Here is a 22336-nt window from a genome sequence, read left to right as displayed (position 1 = left end):
TATTCTTAAAGATTATAAACACTTTAATTATGATATGAAAATAGATTAAATATTCAAAGAATAAGATGTCTTAAGACATAAATAAGGATAGAATAGTCAAATACACCTGTTAAATAATATTTTTTTTAAAGGATGTGTAATGAAAAATAAAATAAACATTGTTACAAATTAAAATGAAAGTGTGTCATGTAAATTAAAACTCGAAAAGTATTAGACAGCGTAAACAAAGTTTGACCAAATTCTGCAAAATTGAAAGTCACATATTTATTCACTTATAATTTAGTTTCAATTTTTTCATCAAATCTTTTTCCTCTTAATTCTACGGAAAAGCATTGGACATTTAGATCATGGGAAAAAATGCTTGGAAATTATTAGTAAATATTAATTGATATGTCTTTTGCGATCAATTTGTACACAATGTGTGCTTTTGAGCTACATGAATCTGTCATGATACGAGTATACATCCCAAACGTAATACGGTACCTAAACTCACGAGTAATTCCAGGCTAATTCTTGGTATACATGTCAAAGCATATCGTAAGGAAACTAAGTGAAAGCTGAAATACATAACTGAATACTAGAATTTAGATATCCATGAAACTATATTTTTACGGTATGAGATAAGCCTCTACTAATTCAATTAAAAATATAAGTCTGACGGGACATGGTCTGGAGCTACCTCAAAATCAAAGACAGCATGAAGGAAAATCTAGTAACCTAAATTTATGGAGTCTTCAAATGAGAAGGGTTCACCAAGTGCTAACTGGAAATACTGAAACCTTACTAGCCACGAGTATGAGTATGAATGTCGAAATTTACATCATAAAAGGATACAACACAGAGAAAAGTATGTGTCAGTATGTGGAATGTACTAAGTAAGTAAGGGAGACCAGCATAATCAAGCATACTGAAATAAGATTTCCAAAATCATAAACATAAGAAAAGAACTGTAGAGCAAATAAACATAAGAAAAAAAATGTAGAGCAAACAATCAGTGTTCATGCATAAGTATCATTTAAACCTTCGTTCAAAACATATATAAGGATAAGTCTAATCCAGTAGTCTTACATGACCATATACATGACATAGCATACTTAAAATGAACCATATAGACTTAAAATATATTTTAAAAATGCATAATTGAGAGTTTCTTATAACCGACATACGTCATTTGAGCTCTTGACCCCCAACTTATAATTCTAATTGGATGGACTTCCCTATGCATTGCTAGAGTATAGAATCATATCTTATCATATGTGATCCACTAATCTGAGCCTCTCAGGGCCAGAAGGTCAACCGGCAAAGCGGTGAAACATAATCCTACGTTAGCGCATAGTTATAAGACGTGAGTTTTTCAAACTCGCGTCCTCTCGATACTAAATAGTCCTCTGAAAACAACATTTATTAATATAATGCTCATAGATATGAAAACCATTTATCATCTTGAATCATATATGAGGCTATGCTCAAAAGTCATATCATAAAATAGCTTGTATTTAGGTTGTAATTCATAACATGCTTGTTTTCATGCTTAAAAGTCATAAGGGTTTGAATGACCAAAAAAACATGCTTGATCTGTACCATAAGGTTGCAAACCCAAACTGAAACAATGAAAACATAGCTTATTGAAGAAAGATCATAATTTCATACAAACCCTAGTTTAACTTCTAACAATCTTGTGAAATTCTTAAGAATCAAAATACTTTAGGCATGAAAGTGAAGGGATGCTCTCATTGAAGTCTTACATACTTGAGAGAATGAAGATCGAAAGAATAGCTTTCTTGGAAGCCTTGAAACCCTAGCTTTTGTCTTTCTTGCAGTTTCTTTTTGTGTTGGAGAGTTGAGAGCATAGAAATAAAAAAAAACTGAGTGCTTGATTGAATATATTCCCCTAATATAATTTAAAACATTGAGGCTTAGGCTTAAGAAGAATGGAAAAAGATAAAAGAAGCCCCAATTAAAAAGCTACCGGAAACCTTCCATGAGGTCATCTACGGTCCGTGATTTGATTTATGGGTCGTAGATCCCATCCGTGAAAGTTAGACTAAAATTTTAAGTCTCAGTAGTTCATTCTATGGACCCAAATTACAACATGTAGATGGTTTACCACTCGTAGTTGGGTCCGTGAAAATCATACCAAAAAATGAATTTCAGAAGTTTGTTTCATGAGTTGACAGTACGGGTTGTACTTCAATTTACGAATTGTAAATGAGGTTCGTAGTTATTGACTCTGAAAGCTCTATCGTGGTAGTTTTTGGTAAAACGGTCATAACTGTTTTACTCCAAACTCGAAATGATGCAAATTTGGAGCGTTGAAAAAAAAACTCATAGACCTTAGGTCAGAAGACCACCTAATTCATGCTAAGAGATATGGTTGTTTGAAGTTGATCATTGCATGAACTAATGTGAAAACTTAGTCGATAGAAATGTTTTGAACTTGGCTTGATGTTTGAAGTGTCTTACGACCCTAAACCACATGTGATACAATTACTACGCATAATAAAGGACCTTAACAATATAAATGTATAACTTAGAAATCATCAAGTTCAAACCTATACATATACGAAAGATGATTAAAATCTTTTCTTAAATGTTGCGGGGCATTACAAAATCATAATTAAATTCTCTTGCAAATAAGGAGGAGACTTCAACATTGACTTCTACCACATAAATTCCGAAAAAGCAACTCAAGTTATCAAATTAAAGGTCAAACAAAGAATAAATGTATGATCTTATAAGAAAAAAAAAGATTGATTTTATGAAACTAAATGCCCATATTAATGAGTGATAATTAGTCATTTTAATTTTACAGTTTCTTACAACTATTTTTTTATTCAAACAAACATAAAAGTTCTTTTTGTTCTATTTATTTTAAGAAAAACGTTCATAATGGCGAAAAGGTACACCTTTTTTATTTTTCAAAAAATCCATTGGATATTGTAAATGATGAAAACAATATTTTTTTTAAATACAAGGATCATAAAAGGTAAATATTTTGATAACGTTTAGTTTAACCAATTCACATAAGAAAAACTTAATAAAATTAATGATTTAAAGATAATTCTTAATAGGAGGTTTTATACATTGTCTTGGATCTAAAATTTTATATATTAAAATAAAAATTTAAGTAATTTAATTCAGGTTTATACTATTTCTACTTTTAAAATGAAGACAATCTTTCTTTTCTTATTGTTTTTAAGAAAAAAATAAAATTTTATACCTTTTTTCTACAAACTTTACTATTTTATAATCACGCAAAAATAAAATCATACATCCAGAATTTTAAAAAAATTGAGACCCCAAATAATGAAAAGACTTTATTATCACATAATTAAAGTTAAGATCACATAATCTAAGTTAAGATTTTGTTCAAGAGACTAGTAAAACATTAGCAACATCATTTTATTGATTAACTAAGATTAAAAAAAAATAAAACAGTTCAATGCACAAAATGAGTTATTTTGCTAGTTGGTGAACATTTTTGAGTAAAACAAGTAAAAGAAAATATAATCGATCTATTTTGACTAGTTAGTTCCAGAACATATTTGACCATTTTACTTTTATAATTAAGCAAAAATAAAATCATGCATCCCCTATTAAAAAAATGGAGGCTCAAAAAAGAGAAAAGACAACTTTATTAACCATCTTAAATTCACATACAAATTTAAGATTATATTGCACGATCAACTTGGACACATGACATCCAAGTTGTCTTTAGTAATAAAATTAAAGTACATAGCTTCGAAATTAAAATCATAATAAAAAGCAGAAATTAGAAAAGTGCAACATATTCATGTGTGATATGTTGTTTTTCATATTTAATTTGCCAATCCTCCTCCAGTTTGATGCATCATAGCATCGATCTGATCACCATCTTTTAATCCAAGCTTCATTAAAAACAAAAAATGCGAAAACAAATTAAAGTAATATAATTTTAAATTAAAAATAAATTAGATTAAATTATATGTAAATTAAGGTCTTACTTCATCAATAGTCTTTTTCGGTGAAATGGATTGTCCATCGAAGAGAAATTGAACTGTTTTGTAATCTATTATTTGTTTTTCCTTACAGTATGACTTGAAGAGCTTCTCCATAATCATATTAGGTGACATACGTAAAATAATAATTGATTCATCCTATAAAAATGAATAAAAAATGAATTAAAAAAAATTTAAAAATTTAAAAAATTAAATTAGATAGGGTGAAATAATGAACCTGAGATAGAACATGGATATCAAATTTTGTGGTTTCTTCACCGATTGGAGTCTTATTTTTTGACATTTTCTTTGTTATTTTTTGTTGGTGAAATTGAGGGATATTATACCAGTTTATATAGGAGATGAGAAGGGAAAAAATAATAAATGAAATTATTTAAGATATTATAGAAATTTATTGTCCTCTTGTCTTCTTGTGCCAAAAAAGATTTAGGATATATTTCAATTTATGAATTGTTTGACTGATACAAAGTTTTAAAAAAAAATTAATATTTTTGAAATTTATGGTCAAAAATAAAATATAGATATTTGTATGATTATGAATATAATCATTCAGAGTAAATTAGAAGTTTAAACTTAGATCGTTTTTTAAAATCATATATTGTAGCAATTTATAGTCCTCTTGTCTTCTTGTGTCAAAAAAGATTTTAGATATATTTCAATTTATGAGTTGTTTGATTGATACAAGTTTAAAAATGAAATTAATATTTTTGAAATTTATGGTCAAAAATAAAATATAGATATTTGTATAGTTATGAATAATATCATTTAGAGTAAAAAAGAAGTTTAAACTTGGATCGTTTTTGAAAACCATATATTATAGCAATTTATGGTCCTCTTGTCTTCTTGTGCCAAAAAATATTAAGATATATTTCAATTTATGAATCGTTTGACTGATACGGAGTTTAAAAATAAAATTAATATTTTTGAAATTTATAGTCAAAAATAAAATATAAATTTTTGTGTAATCATGAATAATATCATTTAGAGTAAATTAAAAAGTTTAAACTTATATCGTTCTTGAAAACTATAAGTACTTTAATTATGACACAAAATTAGACTAAATATTCAAAGAATAGATTAATTATGACACCTCAAAATGTTTTCTGCTTATAAATTAAAACTAGTTTGAAAAATACGTGTTGTGTACGGATTCAATATTTATTCATAATTTTTTGAATTGTTATTAATTAAATAATTTTAAATCACCTCATTAAGTGTAAAATAAATACCTAATAAATATTATTAATATTAATAAATTTTAGATGGTATTGATTTAAATGATTTTAAATTATATGTGTGTGTGCGGGCGGGCGGGCTTGCGTGTGTGGGTGTGTGGGGTAGTATCATCTCAATAGTTTCTCACAAATCTAATGTGAAGAAATCCACCAGGATGTCTATAATTAAAGCATTTTTCTTCAACGGATGGTGTTTTACTTAAAATAGTTATAAAATTTACACAAATAGTAGTGTCATTCAAAGTAATAAAGATATAACTTAAAAATCAGAATTTACTAAAGGGTATAAATTTGTAAAAGTTGCATACTAACTAAATTATAATATAACAAAAAAATATAAAAAATGATTTTTTAAAACTTTTTCAAAAATTTCTTTGCTAAAGCATATATATAAGAGAAAAAACGACTTTATTAATCATCTTAAATTCACATACAAATTTAAGATTATATTGCATGATCAACTTGGACACATAACATCCAAGTTGTCTTTAGCAATAAAACCAAAGTACATAGCTTCAAAATTAAAATCATAATAAAAAGCAGAAATTAGAAAAATGCATCATATTCTTGTGTGATATGTTGTTCTTCTTCATATTTAGTTTGCGGACCCTCCTCCATCTTGATGCAATATAGCATCGATCTGATCACCATCTTTTAATTTAAGCTTCATTAAAAAAACACGAAAAAATTAAAGTAATATAATTTTAAATTAACAATAAATTAGACATAAGATCTTACTTCATCAATAGTCTTCGTTGGTAAAATGTGTTTTTCATTGAAAAGAATTGAGCTATTTTGTAATCTATTATTTGTTTTTTCTTACAGTATGACTTGAAGAACTTCTCCATAATCATATTAGTTGACATACGTAAAATAATAATTGATCCATCCTATAAAAATGAAAATAAAAATAAATGTAACAAAAAACATATATAAAATTAAAAAAAAAAACAAATTAGATAGAGTGAAATGATGATGAACCTAAGATCGAACATGGATATCAAATTTTGACATTTTCTTTGTTATTTTTTATTGGTGAAGTGAGGGATATTATACCAGTTAATAAGGAAAAATAATAAATAAAATTATTTAAGATATTATAGCAATTTATGGTCCTCTTGTCTTCTTGTGCCAAAAAAGATTTAAGATAGCAATTTGTAGTCCTCTTGTCTTCTTGTGCGAAAAAAGATTTAAGATATATTTCAATTTATGAATTGTTTGACTGATAATAAATTTAAAAATGAAATTAATATTTTTGAAATCTATGGTCGAAAATAAATTATAGATATTTGTATGGTTATGAATAATATCATTTAGAGTAAATAAGAAGTTTAAACTTGGATCGTTTTTAAAACCATATATTATAGCAATTTGTGGTCCTCTTTTCTTCTTGTGCCAAAAAAGAAGAAGATATATTTCAATTTATGAATTGTTTGATTGATACGGAGTTTAAAAATAAAACTAATATTTTTGAAATTTATGATCAAAATAAAATATAATTTTTTAAGTGATTATGGATAATACCATTTAGAGTAAATTAAGAAGTTTAAAATTACATCACTCTTGAAAACTATAAGTACTTTAATTATGACACAAAATTAGGCAAAATATTCAAAGAATAGATTAATTATGACACCTCAAATTATTTTCCGCTTACAAATTAAAACTAGTTTGAAAAATTCGTGTTGTGTACGGATTCAATATTTATTCATAATTTTTTAAATTGATATTAATTAAAAAATTAAATCACCTCATTAAGTGTAAAATAAATACCTAATAAATATTATTAATATTAATAAATTTTAGGTGGTATTGATTTAAATGATTTTAAATTATATGTGAGCGTGCGTGCAGGTGTGCGGGCGGGCGGGCGGGCTTGCGTGTGTGGGGTAGTATCATCTCAATATTTTTCTCACAAATCTAATATGAAGAAATTCATTAGGATGTCTATAATTAAAGCATTTTTCTTCAACAGATGGTGTTTTACTTAAAATAGTTATAAAATTTACACAAATATTAGTGCCATTCAAAGTAATAAAGATATAACTTAAAAATAAAAATTTAATAAAGGGTATAAATTTGTAAAAGTTGTATACTAATTAAATTATAATATAACAAAAAAAAATATAAAATGATTTTTTAAAACTTTTTCAAAAATTTCTTCGCTAAAGCATATATATAAGAAAAAACGACTTTATTAATCATCTTAAATTCACATACAAATTTAAGATTATATTGCATGATCAACTTGGACACATAACATTCAAGTTGTCTTTAGTAAAAAAAACCAAAGTACATAGCTTCAAAATTAAAATCATAATAAAAAGCAGAAATTAGAAAAATATAACATATTCTTGTGTGATATGTTGTTCTTCTTCATATTTAGTTTGCGGACCCTCCTCCATCTTGATGCAACATAGCATCGATCTGATCACCATCTTTTAATTCAAGCTTCATAAAAAAAACACGAAAAATTAAAGTAATATAATTTTAAATTAACAATAAATTAGACATAAGATCTTACTTCATCAATAGTCTTTGTTGGTAAATGTGTTTTTCATTGAAAAGAAATTGAATTGTTTTGTAATCTATTATTTGTTTTTCTTACAGTATGACTTGAAGAGCTTCTCCATAATTATATTAGTTGACATACGTAAAATAATAATTGATCCATCATATAAAAATGAAAATAAAAATAAATGTAACAAATAACATTAAAAAAAGAAATTAGATAGAGTGAAATGATGATGAACCTGAGATCGAACATGGATATCAAATTTTGACATTTTCTTTGTTATTTTTTATTGGTGAAATGAGGGATATTATACCAGTTTATATAGGAGATGAGAAGGAAAAAATAATAAATGAAATTATTTAAGATATTATAGCAATTTATGGTCTTCTTGCCTTCTTGTGCCAAAAAATGATTTAAGATATTTCAATTTATAAATTGTTTGACTGATACGAAGTTTAAAAATAAAATTAATATTTTTAAAATTTATGGTCAAATATAAATATAGATATTTGTGTGATTATGAATATAATCATTTAGAGTAAATAAGAAGTTTAAACTTGGATCGTTTTTAAATACCATATATTATAGCAATTTATGGTCCTCTTGTCTTCTTGTGCCAAAAACGATTTAAGATATATTTCAATTTATGAATAATTTGATTGATACGGAGTTTAAAAATAAAATTAATATTTTTGGTCAAAAATAAAATATAGATTTTTGTGTGATTATGAATAATATCATTTAGAGTAAATTAAGAAGTTTAAACTTATATCATTCTTGAAAACTATAAGCACTTTAATTATGACACAAAATTAGGCTAAATATTCAAAGAATAGATTAATTATGACACCTCAAATTGTTTTCCGCTTATAAATTAAAACTAGTTATAAAAATTTCATGTTGTGTACGGATTCAATATTTATTCATAATTTTTTAAATTGATATTAATTGAATAATTTTAAATCAACTCATTAAGTGTAAAATAAATACCTAATAAATATAATTAATATTAATAAAGTTTAGGTGGTATTGATTTAAATGATTTAAAATTGTGCGCGTGCGTGTCATGTGCGTGCGTGCGTGTTGTGTGTGTGTGGGGGTGGGGGGGGGGGTGTGTTGGGTAGTATCATCTCAATATTTTTCTCACAAATCTAACGTGAAGAAATCCATTTAGGATGTCTATACTTAAAGCATTTTTCTTCAACGGATGGTATTTTACTTAAAATAGTTATAAATTTTACATAAATATTAGTGCCATTCAAAGTAATAAAGATATAACTTAAAAATAAGAATTTACTAAAGGGTATAAATTTGTAAAAGCTGTATACTAATTAAATTATAATATAACAAAAAAAATATAAAAAATGAATTTTAAAACCTTTTTTCAAAGATGTCTTCGTCGAAGCATATATAAGAGAAAAAGAATAAGCCAAGAATCAATATTTTATGGAAATCAATATTTTTTTCCTCACAATAATAATTTCATTTTTTCCCTTTCTTACATTTAAGTAAAACATGTTTCTTTATTTATAACTAGTATATGTACCCGCGCGTTGCGCGGATATATTAAAATGAAAAAAAAAACATATATTGAGTTATATTTTATATGAAATATAAATATCAACAAAAATTAAATAAACAAAAAATTAAATGAAAAACAATATATAATATCTTGAAATTATTTTAATCACAATATAAAGTTGTTTTGTGGTCCCAACAGTATTGTTTTTATAATTTTCATAATAAACATAAGCCACTTATATTAATATATAATATAAAATAATATTTAATAAAGTATTGTGTACGTGAAATACTCCTTTCGTCTCATATTAGTTGATCACTATTAATTTTTTACGGTGCTTAAAAAACATAAATAAGAAGATGATTTTTCTAATTCACACCTTAAAATACTTCTTATGAATTATACAAACAAATATGAATACTTTCAAAAATAAAATCAATTGCAAGAGTAGTAAAAAAAAGTTATTAAAGTTTTATTGATTTAGTAAGGTGATCAATTAATATAAATTAATTATATTTAGTATAATGATAAATTAATATGCAACAATTATATTTAGTGTAATAATAAACAAATACTCCATCTGTCCACTTTTAATTGTCATGTTCTTTTTTTAGAGTAAAACATAAGAACTTTGACTAACAGTTTACGATATATTTTTTTATCATATTAATATGAATATATGGCTATTTGTAGTACTTTTTGTATAGTTTTGGAATATACAAATATTTTTCTTAAAATATCGAATTAATGTAATCTTATTTTACTTTGAAAATTGATCAAATTGACTTTTGAAAAACTAAATATGATAATTAAAAGTTGATGAAGGAGGTATAAAATAGAGGAAGTACTATAAATGAATACAACTTTTTAGGTATATTGATTAGTGTGCCTTGATAGTATAGTAAGACTTCAATGTAGCACATTTCAATATTTCCATCTTTCTTTCTTTATTTTTAATTAAACAAAATGGCCATGGGCCAATTTATTGAATAACAAAAAATGAAAACAAAAAGTTGGAGAAAAATGTCAGGTAGTAGAAAATAAGAAAAAAAAATGAAAACTTAAAAAATATGGGTCTATCTAAATTGTGGAAGGAGACCAAACATGCACCAATGGAATTTGATTTTTGAGATTAGGAAAGTGAGCTTCCTGTTTAGATCGTCACCGGTCAGAGCTAGATCCGTCATCTCGAAGCTCATGTGTGCCTTTTCATATCACTGTAAGTGTTCCCTTGTTTTCTTTATATTCTCCTGTTACCCTTTCTCAATTGGGTTCTTTGTAATTGTTAATTTTTTCTTGTAAAGTTTCTTGGAAGAACGAAATCTCTAATTTGAATCTCATCAACATAACTTTGGTAAAAAGAATTCTCATTTCAACATTCGAACATTCAAATTAGAAAGAAAGACTTTGTTCAAGCAGGTATCACATTGGAAATAAGATTTTGATTGAAATTGTATTTAGATCTAGAGTCGTTCCGTCAACAATCGTATGTTTCGTGAAATGGTGAGTTCATTTTTTTCTTCATTTTATTGAATTGTAATAAGAACTTCGATTGAAGAGTATTAACATGCATCAACTTCTTGTCGTGGAGTTAATTTTTTTAAAATTTATCAGGTGATGTCTTCTTCAACTCTATTTTGCCTCGATGTTACTCTATTTGGGATGATCAACTAAGGTATTATATTTTAAATTTAATTTAATTAGTACATGCATGCTATAACATAGTTGTAATAAGCTTATGTTGATGCAAATTTTGTTATTTTGCTTGGTGATTGAGAGTTTATTCTGTGGTCGTATCCGTTTTTATGTTCTTTGCAATGTCAGGTTAGATCTCTATCTTTGTTTTTATTTTTATGTTTAACCATGTTGTTAGAGTAGATTGTGATGAATTATTGCTTCTTGCGGAAGCAGGGAAATGATTATTTGTTTAAAATTCGAAAAGATGTCTTACATCTACAAATATGTAGTTAAGCTATTTTATTTTCCTCTCAATTTGTTTCTTTTTACACCAACCTCTATATTTTAATCTTATTTATATTGATATTTTTTGTAGTTTCAATGTGCTTATACCTATATAATGATGCATGCTTCAGATGAAGAGCTTACTGATCTAATTCATATGCTTGATAGATTATAATTCAGTTTACTAAATTAACATAACGTAAATAATTGTGTGTTTACTTGTTTAAACTTATTGGAGTCTATTTAATGTGCTGCTTCTTTGGAATATCTGAAATCATATATGAACTCCTTTAAATACTTGTTACAGGATAGCTAGCAAGATTAAATGTAAAGTTTAAAAAGTATCTAGAACCAAGCTCTCCATTGCATATATATAGTCTAGTTTATAAAAAAATAATGTCAACAAACGGTTCCATTTCATATAATGGAAGAGTCTGATACTATATTCAAAGCACACTCAATTACTTAAGTGTGAAATTGTTCACCATATGCATAAGTGTATTATCCCCCTCCATTTTTTCAAACTCTTGCTACCAATTCTTCAAATTCAACAACTCAAATATCATCTGTATTATCTGCCATTGTCAATAAAAGAGTTAACAATATTAATTTATTAAAAATATTTTTAAATATTTTAATTATTATAAATCTTTATAAAACAAAGTTAATTGGATAGTTTAATATTCTAAAATAAACTAACTTAAATAATTAAAGCCTATTTCCTATTCGGTAAAACTTATGTCTTCTTCTCCTTCTTTATAACTTTGCATAACTTGTTACTGGGTAGTTTGACATTTAATCCCTCATCATTTGAATGTGTTGGTCGAACTCCAACATGTTTGCCACTATTGGGATATAACTTTCCAGTCAAATCAATCACATCTTCGTTTTGTGAAGAAGCACAATCTGAAATGCTATATTTGATAGGTGTCTGAAAATAATTTAAATACATACATAATTTAGTAATTTATGTGTGTTGAATAGTTATACACATAATGTAAAATAACAAACTATGTTTTAAAATCTGAAAAGTTTAAAAAACGAATGTTGAATTAAATTATATACCTCAATTAGTTTATCTTCGCCATAGCTCTGTCCACAATCAAGGGTTGCCTCCTGTTTCAAAAATTATAGTTAATTTATTTATATGACAATTAGAGTTAAATTTTAATAATATAGGCACTTACATTCAAATTGTGTATAAGAGAAGGATGACAATATTCCTTTTGTAATGCTTCATCATCAATGAACTTTACTACTTTGTAAACATTATCATTCTTGTTAATGTTTGAATCCTTAATCTGGACTTTAAACATGAACCTTTTCTCAATCAAAGAATCAAGTTCTATTGGATAACCCATGTCAGCATCTCCTATAAATCCTGCCTTCAACTCCTTGGCAGTCTTTCCAATTAATTGTAGAACCTCTTTATTCCACAACAATAATGATATAAATACAGTTTCATCAGTAACATGAATTTGAAGTCGATACCTAAAGTGTATAAAATAGAGTGTTATATAAATTTTAGTTTGGTCAACAACTACGAATATAATATGTATTTGTAATAATTTAAAAGATTTATTAAGTTAGATAAATATATTTGTAATAATGATAAACAATAGTTTAACAAAATAAAAACTTTAAAATTCATACCTCTAAATGTAAATTGTTTAATAATACTTACTGCTCATCTTCTACAACAATATTCATGAAAGAGCTATTGTTGTCTCCTTGCTTTGACAATTGAATTGGTTCATATGAGACAACATGCCCAACAACTCTTAAAAAATTATGAAATTCTTAGTTATAATATTTACAGTATAATGAAAAGAATTATATAATAATATTATTATTTACCAATTAGTTGATTCTCGTCGATCTTGTGTTGAATTTCCACTTCTTCAAAAGTGCGTAGCTTAAAAACATCCATATGAAAAGATGAATCTTCACTTTCAGTCACAATTGTATTCTGAGTGAATGTAAGCTTGTGTTTATGAGAATTTGATTTAAATTTCGAGTGATAAGGCGCTATCACAAAATATTTCATTTGATATAAACCATGATCATAAATCTTATCTCTAAAATACTTTATTGTGAACTTATCAATCGATGCATGTATTCGATCACCCTATATGAAAACAAAATTTTGAATAATCATTAGTCATTAATATTAAATGTATAATAGAATTAGAGAATAGCATTAAAAACACAAATTTGAATTAAATCATACCTTTTCATCTTGCAAAATCAACCCATAATATACAGAATATCAGGCTTGTATTTATCGGGGACTGTCCAGAAACGAATAATATGAACTTTTAAATTCCAATTGATTGAGTTATCGGTAATTTAAGATATTGTGTTATATTGCAAAGCCATATTTTATAATTTTGAAAGTTGACAGAAACATGTTTAGTTTGAAACAAATGGTATCTATATATAGGTACATGGTACGTGATTTGAGAAACAGTTTTTTCAAAAGTTAGTAGGAAGTTACCGAACTGCTCTTAATTTAAACTGCTCTAAATTTTAAACTGCTTTTGAATTTTTTATTACAGAATTAGAGGTTAATTCAGATGCTGCCAGATATTGCTAACATGGAACTGAAGAAGCTAACACGTCATTTATGCAATGAAACTGTATTAGATTTTAATATTAATACCGCTATAGTGTTGATATTGTTTTACAATTAATTGTTAAAATTGATACGTTGACAGACAAAATTATATCATGCTAATGATGACACGTGTTTATATTTATTTTAATTACAAATGTTAAATTAGTGTTTAATTGAAAATATGACACGTATAAATTTAAACTCCCTTCAATAATTTTATTTCAGATTTTTGTAAATTCAAAAGTTGACACGTTAAATTATATCAAGCAAATGTTGACACGTGTTAAGATATTTTAATTAATTTTTATTTTAAATGTTAAATTAGTGATTAATTGATCCAGATTTGACACGTGCATATTAAATACTTCCTTTAATAAATTTATTTAAGTTTTTTTAAATCTGAAGTTGAAATGTCAAATTATATAATGCAAATGCTGACACATGTTAATATTTTGTTATAATAATTTATCATTTTAAATGTTAAAATGAATGAATAATTAGAAGATGACACGTGTATGTTTTATTTTTTTTTTAAAATCTCTAGCGTTTTCTTACGGATTTCCGTAAGAATATATATATATATTTATTAATTATTAATTGATAATTAAAAAGTAAAAAAAGTGAGATTAATTGTGGCGCTGACACGTAGACGCTATCACCTCTCCTATTATATATATATACTAGATGAGTGTCGCCCGTGCTAAGCACGAGCCCAATATTTTAGGCCAAGTAATACTAATATTTTGCACCAGCAATGGTGTTGTCATTCGGCCAGGACTTGACTTTTAGTTCCTTGTTTGTTTGCTATAATAAATGTCTAAAATCACAGAGAACATAAAATCATAGACATTCTTCTTAACATAAGGCAACAATCTTCAAAATTACACGTGCCCAACTCCTCCCATAAAATTTATTGCAACCATAACTTCATGAGCATACTTCATAGGTAAGAACCAGTAACCCCATCACCACCATTTGTATACATCTAAGTGAGATTTAACTTTGAAATTCACACAAAATAAAAGGAGCACAAACAATGTGTTTGTCTACATTTTGCCCCTAGAAAGATGAATACATTTATCACTTGTGTCTATCATCCATCATCCAAACCTGAGACAACAAACCTATTAGCCTGAATAACTTCATCAGTAGTACTTCAAAAGTGTTATTCCAAAAACAAATAAAAGACAAATTTTAAAAAAAGAAAACTTTAAATTGTCAAACTACCCCTGGCTACAAGCAGGCATGTTGAAACGTTGAGAAGTTATTCAAATTTTTGTATGATTTTTAAAAATATTTTAAGTTATTAATTACTGTGATTTATAATTTTTTAAGCGATTTTGAAGTAATATATATTATTTCGTTCTCCCAATTTATGTGGCATATATATAATTTCAAAGATTAATCATTTTTATGTCTTTTAAATATTTTAAATTGTTAATTATTGTAATTTGTAGTACCTTTTACGTAATTTTTTAAATAATTTTTTTTACTTCTCATGTCCCAATTTATGTGGTATTGATATAATTTCAAAAGTTAGCCAATTTTGTTTATGTCTTTTAAATTTCGAAGTTATTAATTTATTGTGATTTATATACTTTTTACGTCATTGTCAAATAATATATGTCATTTCCTCTAACCTATTTTATGTGTCACACATAGAATTTTGGAAGTCAAATGATTTTTTTATATTAATTTTAAATATTTTAACTTATTAATTATTGTGATTTAAAGTATTATTACTGTAATTTTCAAATATAGAATAGGCTAAAAAAGAAATGTAAGACAAAATTAAAAGGAAAAAATGCAGAATTATTGGTCCAATTAATGTGATGCAAATGAAATTTGAAGAGGCAGTTAATTGTTGTATATATTATTTTTTAAAAATTAAGTTGTTAATTATTGTGACTTATAGTACTATTGTGCTTTTAACATCATTTTTATAAATAACATATGTTTCTTGTTTTATCTTAATGTATGTGGCACAATAGAATTTAGAGAGTTAATCATTTTTTATATGATTTTTCAATATTTGAATTCAATAATTGCAATAATTATAGTACTTTTTATATAAACTTTAAATAATAAATGTTATTTCTTCTATCCTAATTTATGTGACATTAATAGAATTTTGAGTGTCGATAATTTGTAATACTATTTTTAAACATTAGTAATGAACAAGCAGTAGATTTTTCAAGAGTCAATATTTTGTTACACGAGGCCCAATATATGTTAATTTTTGTGTCTTAATTTATGTTATATCATGTAACTTGAGAAGTTATCGAAATTTTTATATGATTTTTAAAAATATTTTAAGTTGTTAATTATTGTAATTTATACTTGTTTTATTAGTCTCTTTGTTTCAATTTATGTGGCATCTATAGGATTTCAAAAATTAACCTTTTCATGTTTTTTAAACATATTAAATTGTTAATTTTTGTAATTTATAGTATCTACTTAACATAATTTTCAAATAATATATGTTACTTCTCATGTCTCAATTTATGTGGCATTGATAGATTTTTTGAAGTCAAGTGATTTTTTTATATGTATTTTTTTTTTAAATTGTTAATTATTGTGATTTTTAGTACTTTTTACGTCAATTTCGAATAATATATGTTTGTCATCTAACTCATTTTTTTTGTAGCACCAATAGAGTGTCAAGAGTCAATCGAATTTTCTTTTACATAGCTTTTAAATATTTATATTGTTAATCATCATTTCTAGTATTATTTATACATTATTTTAAATTTATAATCAACAGAAAAAATAATATTAGAGAAATAAATTTAATACAAAGAAAATACTAAATAGTAAATAATACAATTTTTTAAATTTATAATTAACAGAAAGAATGATATTAGAGAAATAAATTTAATACAAAGAAAATACTAAATAGTAAAGAAAAATATTACTATTACCACTTTACTACGTATATGTAGTAAAATAATATATATATAATAGAATGATACAATTTAACTTTAAAATATTTATAGCTACATAAATATTTATCACTTGTTTTAGATCATAAATTTTAATTTTTTTTGTTTTTTAAACTCTGTGTCAAATTAAAATATAAAATTGAGGGAAGGGATAATATTAAGAGTAATATTTTAAGTACAAAAACACTCAAAAGGCTAAAGGTACCGTGTTAGAAAATGTGAGAGACCAAAATAAGGAAGAACTTGTCAAATAAAATTTTAATGGACCCCACTTTATCGGATGACTCTATTTAAAAAGTTGAAAAAAAAGCGCGTGTAGTAAACATCTAAGTAAGGACCACACTTTGTAAAAAAACAGATAAAAAAAGAGAGTACAAAAGCACATGGCGCGTAGTAATTAAGTACCAGCTAGGGTCCATAAGTCAGAGTAGTAGTACATTTTGAGAAAGGACGAATAAATGAATATATATATATGTGTTGGGTTTTTTTGTCCAATAGAGCAATAAAATAATCATGATAGCAGATGGTACAAGTCAATTACAACGATTATTTTTTGTAATACCTAATTTACCCCTTGGTCGGCAAGCAGCAATGCCCTTGCATAATAACATAATTACTAATTTGCCCTTGGTCGTCCTGGTCGTCTTCACTCTTCTATATAATAGATATATAGATATATAGATATATAGATTTACATAAAAATAAAAATAAAACTAATACAAACCTTTTTGTCCTCGCAAAAAATTAAAAAAAACTAATACAAACTTCTTTGTTTTCACAAAAAAAAGGTCATGGAAGCCTATGATATCCTATTTCTCATCATCATTAGGCTTTCATTTAAATCTTTAATTGTTACACTTTTTAATCCGTTTCTATGTTATGGAATATTACAATATCCGATAAAAAATTCAAGAAAATCTATATTGATCAACTCAAAGCGCCAAATCCCATAAAATTCTTATTAGTTAAAAGGAATGAGTCCACATGGTTACGGTCTTGTGGATTGTGTCACGATTGTGATGACGGTGAATATATGTAAGGTTATATTGATTTATACATTTTTTTATGTGATGTATTATATAGAGAGGAATAAATGGAAAATAAAACAAATGTCATTAGAGACAAAAAAAACATAAAAGTTCTTTTTGTTCTTTTTATTTTAAGAACTTTCATAATGGTGAAAAGGTACACATTTTATTTTTCAAAAATTCATTGAATATTGTAAATGATACAATTATCGTTTTTAAAAAAAATATAAGAATCATAGAAGGTAGACCTTTCGATAACATTTAGTTTCGCCAACTTAATAAAATTACTGATTTAAAGTCAATTATTAATAAGAGATCTTATATATTGTCTCATATTTGAAATTTATATACTAAAAATAAAGATTTAAGTAATTTAATCTAGGTTTTGACTAATATAATGTTAAAATAAGACCGTCTTACTTTTATTATTATTTTTTAAAATGACATTATACCTTTTTTCTACAAACTTTAATATTTTATAATAAAGTAAAAATAAAATTATTCATCCACTATAAAAAAAAAACAATAATGAAAAGACTATATTATCACATAATTAAAATTAAGATCACATAATCTAAGCTAAAATTATGTTCAAGAGACTAATAAAAAATTATTAATACCATTATATTGATAAACTATGATTAAAAAGAGCAAAGAATAGTTTAATGCACAAATGAGTTATTTTGAATTAAAAACGTATCAGAAGATACAATTGATTCATTTTGAATATTGACCCTTTTTTTTTTTATAACAATTAAGCAAAAATAAAATTATTATATCCACTATTTAAAAACTTGAAATCTCAAAAAGAGAAAAGATGACTTTATATATTAGCCCTCTAGAATTTGCATAATCAAATTTAAGTACTTTATATTGCTTGGTGAATCATAATGGATATCAAATTTTGACATTTATTTGTTATTTTTTTATTGGTGAAATGAGGGATATTATACCAGTTTATATAGGAGATGAGAAGGAAAAAATGATAAATGAATTTATTTAAGATATTATAGCAATTTATGATCCTCTTGTCTTCTAGTGCCAAAAAAGGATTTAAGATATTTTAATTTATGACTTGTTTGACTGGTACAAAGTTTAAAAATGAAATTAATATTTTTAAAATTTATGGTCAAAAATAAAATATAGATATTTGTATGATTATGAATATTATCTTTTAGATTAAATAAGAAGTTTAAACTTAGATCATTTGTGAATCCCATATATAATAGCAATTTATGGTCCTCCTGTCTACTTGTGCCAAAAAAAGATTTAAGCTATATTTCAATTTATGAATCGTTTGACTGATACGGAGTTTAAAAATAAAAATATAATATTTTTGGTCAAAAATAAAACATAGATTTTTGTGTGATTATGAATGATATCATTTAGAATAAATTAAGAAGTTTAAACTTATATCGTTCTTGAAAACTATAAGCACTTTAATTATGACACAAAATTAGACTAAATATTCAAAGAATAGATTAATTATGACACCTCAAATTGTTTTCCGCTTATAAATTAAAACTAGTTATCAAAAATTTGTGTTGTGTACAGATTCAATATTTATTCATAATTTTTTAAACTGTATAATTTTAAATAACCTTATTAAATGTAAAATAAATACCTAATAAATATTATTAATATTAATAAATTTTAGGTGGCATTGATTTAAATGATTTAAAATTATATGTGTGTGTGCGTGTGTGCGTGTTGTGTGTGTGTGTGTGGAGGGGGGGGGGGGGGGGGGGGGGGAGGGTGTGTTGGGTAGTATCATCTCAATATTTTTCTCACAAATATAATGTGAAGAAATCCATTAGGATGTCTATAATTAAAGAAATTTTCTTCAACGGATGGTGTTTTAGTTAAAATAGTTATAAATTTTTCACAAATATTAGTGCCATTCAAAGTAATAAAAATATAACTTAAAAATAAAAGTTTACTAAAGGGTATAAATTTGTAAAAGCTGTATACTAATTAAATTATAACATAACAAAAAAAAATATAAAAAATGACTTTTAAACCTTTTTTCGAAGATGTCTTCGTCGAAGCATATATAAGAGAAAAAGAATAAGCCAAGAATCAATATTTTATGGAAATCAATATTTTTTTCCTCACAATAATAATTTCATTTTTTCCCTTTCTTACATTTAAGTAAAACATGTTTCTTTATTTATAATTTACATAAAAAGTAAAAAAAACTAATACAAACCTTTTTGTCCTTGCAAAAAATTAAAAAAAAAACTAATGCAAACTTCTTTGTTTTCACAAAAAAAAAGTAATGGAAGCCTATGATATCCTATTTCTCATCATCATTAGGCTTTCATTTAAATCTTTAATCGTTACACTTTTTAATCTGTTTCTATGTTATGGAATATTACAATATTCGATAAAAAATTCAAGAAAATTTATATTGATCAATTCAAAGCGTCAAATCCCATAAAATTCTTATCGGTTAAAAGGAATGAGTCCACATGGTTACGGTCTTGTGGATTGTGATGACGGTGAATATATGTAAGGTTATATTGATTTATACTTTTTTTTTTATGTGATGTATTATATAGAGAGGAATAAATGGAAAATAAAACAAATGTCATTAGAGACAAAAAAAACATAAAAGTTTTTTTTGTTCTTTTTATTTTAAGAACTTTCATAATGGTGAAAAGGTACACATTTTATTTTTCAAAAATTCATTGAATATTGTAAATGATACAATTATCTTTTTTAAAAAAAATATAAGAATCATAGAAGGTAGACCTTTCGATAACATTTAGTTTCGCCAACTTAATAAAATTACTGATTTAAAGTCAATTATTAATAAGAGATCTTATATATTGTCTCAGATTTGAAATTTTATATACTAAAAATAAAGATTTAAGTAATTTAATCTAGGTTTTGACTAATATAATGTTAAAATAAGACCGTCTTACTTTCATTATTATTTTTTAAAATTACATTATACCTTTTTTCTACAAACTTTAATATTTTATAATAAAGTAAAAATAAAATTATTCATCCACTATAAAAAAAAACAATAATGAAAAGACTTTATTATCACATAATTAAAGTTAAGATCACATAATCTAAGCTAAAATTTTGTTCAAGAGACTAATAAAAAATTATTAATACCATTATATTGATTAACTAAGATTAAAAAGAGCAAAGAATAGTTTAATGCACAAATGAGTTATTGATTCATTTTGAATATTGACCCTCTTTTTTTTATAACAATTAAGCAAAAATAAAATTATATATCCACTATTTAAAAACTTGAAATCTCAAAAAGAAAAAAGACGACTTTATATATTAGCCCTCTAGAATTTGCATAATCAAATTTAAGTACTTTATATTGCTTGGTGAATCATAAAGTACATATTCATGATCAACTTAGACACATGACATCCAAGTTGTCTTTAGTAAAAAAAAAAAAAAAGTACATAATTTCGAAATTAAAATTCTAATAAAAAGCATAAATTAGAAAAGTACAACATATTCATGTATGATATGTTATTCTTTCTTCATAGTTAATTTGTGAATCCTCCTCCATCTTGGTGCAACACAACAACGATCTCATCACCATTTTTTAACCCATTCTTCATAAAAAATAGAAATACGAAAAAATATTAAAGTTATACAATTTTAAATTAACGATAAATCAGATTAAGTTAGAAAATTAAGGTCTTACTTCATCAATAGTCTTTGTTGGTGAAACACGTTTTCCATCGAAGAGAAATCGAACTGTTTTGTAATCCATTTGTTTTTTCTTACAGTATATCTTGAAGATTTTCTTGGTAATTGTACCAGGTGACACATTGAAAATGATAATTGATCCATCCTATAAAAATAAAAATAAAAATTAGGAACATAAAAATTTTAAGAATTATATTAGAGAGTGAAATGATGAACCTGAGATTGAACATGGATTTCAATTGTTGTGGTTTCATCAATTGGATTCTTATTTTCTGACATTTTTTCTTTGTTATTTTTTATTGGTGAAAATGAGGGCTATTATACCAGTTTATATAGGAGATGAGAAGGAAAAAATAATTAATGAAATGATAAAAAATATTAAAGCAATTTATGGTCCTCTTGTCCTCTTGTACCAAAAAAAAAATTAAGATATATTTCAATTTATGAATTGTTTGACTGATACAGAGTTTAAAAATGAAATTAATATTTTTGAAGTTTATGGTCAAAATAAAATTTATATAAATGTGTGGTTATGAATTATCTTATTAATTAAGAGAAAATAAGAAGTTTAAATTTAGATTGTTCTAGAAGACTATAAACACTTTAGTTATGACACAAAAATAGACTAAATATTCAAAGAATAGATTATATCTTAAGACATAAATAAGGGTAGATATTCAAATTCCCCTCTTAATTTTTTTTTTTTTTTTAAAGGATGTGTAATGAAAAATAAGAAAAACATTGTTATTGACTAATGTGATTTCATTTTTAAATATTAATCGTACTTCTTTAAAAGGTTGTGTTAGTTTCTATCATGACAACGGTTTATA

The 22336-nt window shown here is 25.1% G+C and overlaps 1 protein-coding gene across 1 annotated transcript in view; it reads right to left on the bottom strand.

Annotated features, from left to right (window-relative positions):
- LOC125808742 (high mobility group B protein 15-like) overlaps positions 1-22336 on the bottom strand; it is a 171704-nt gene that overhangs the window by 61805 nt on the left and 87563 nt on the right. The gene's annotated exons all lie outside the window — the stretch shown is intronic.

Source organism: Solanum verrucosum, unplaced genomic scaffold (assembly GCF_900185275.1).
Source record: "Solanum verrucosum unplaced genomic scaffold, falcon-dt-bn FXZP01000218.1, whole genome shotgun sequence".
In the NCBI taxonomy this organism is placed as follows: Eukaryota; Viridiplantae; Streptophyta; class Magnoliopsida; order Solanales; family Solanaceae; genus Solanum; species Solanum verrucosum.
This window is presented reverse-complemented; position numbering and strand designations above follow the sequence as displayed.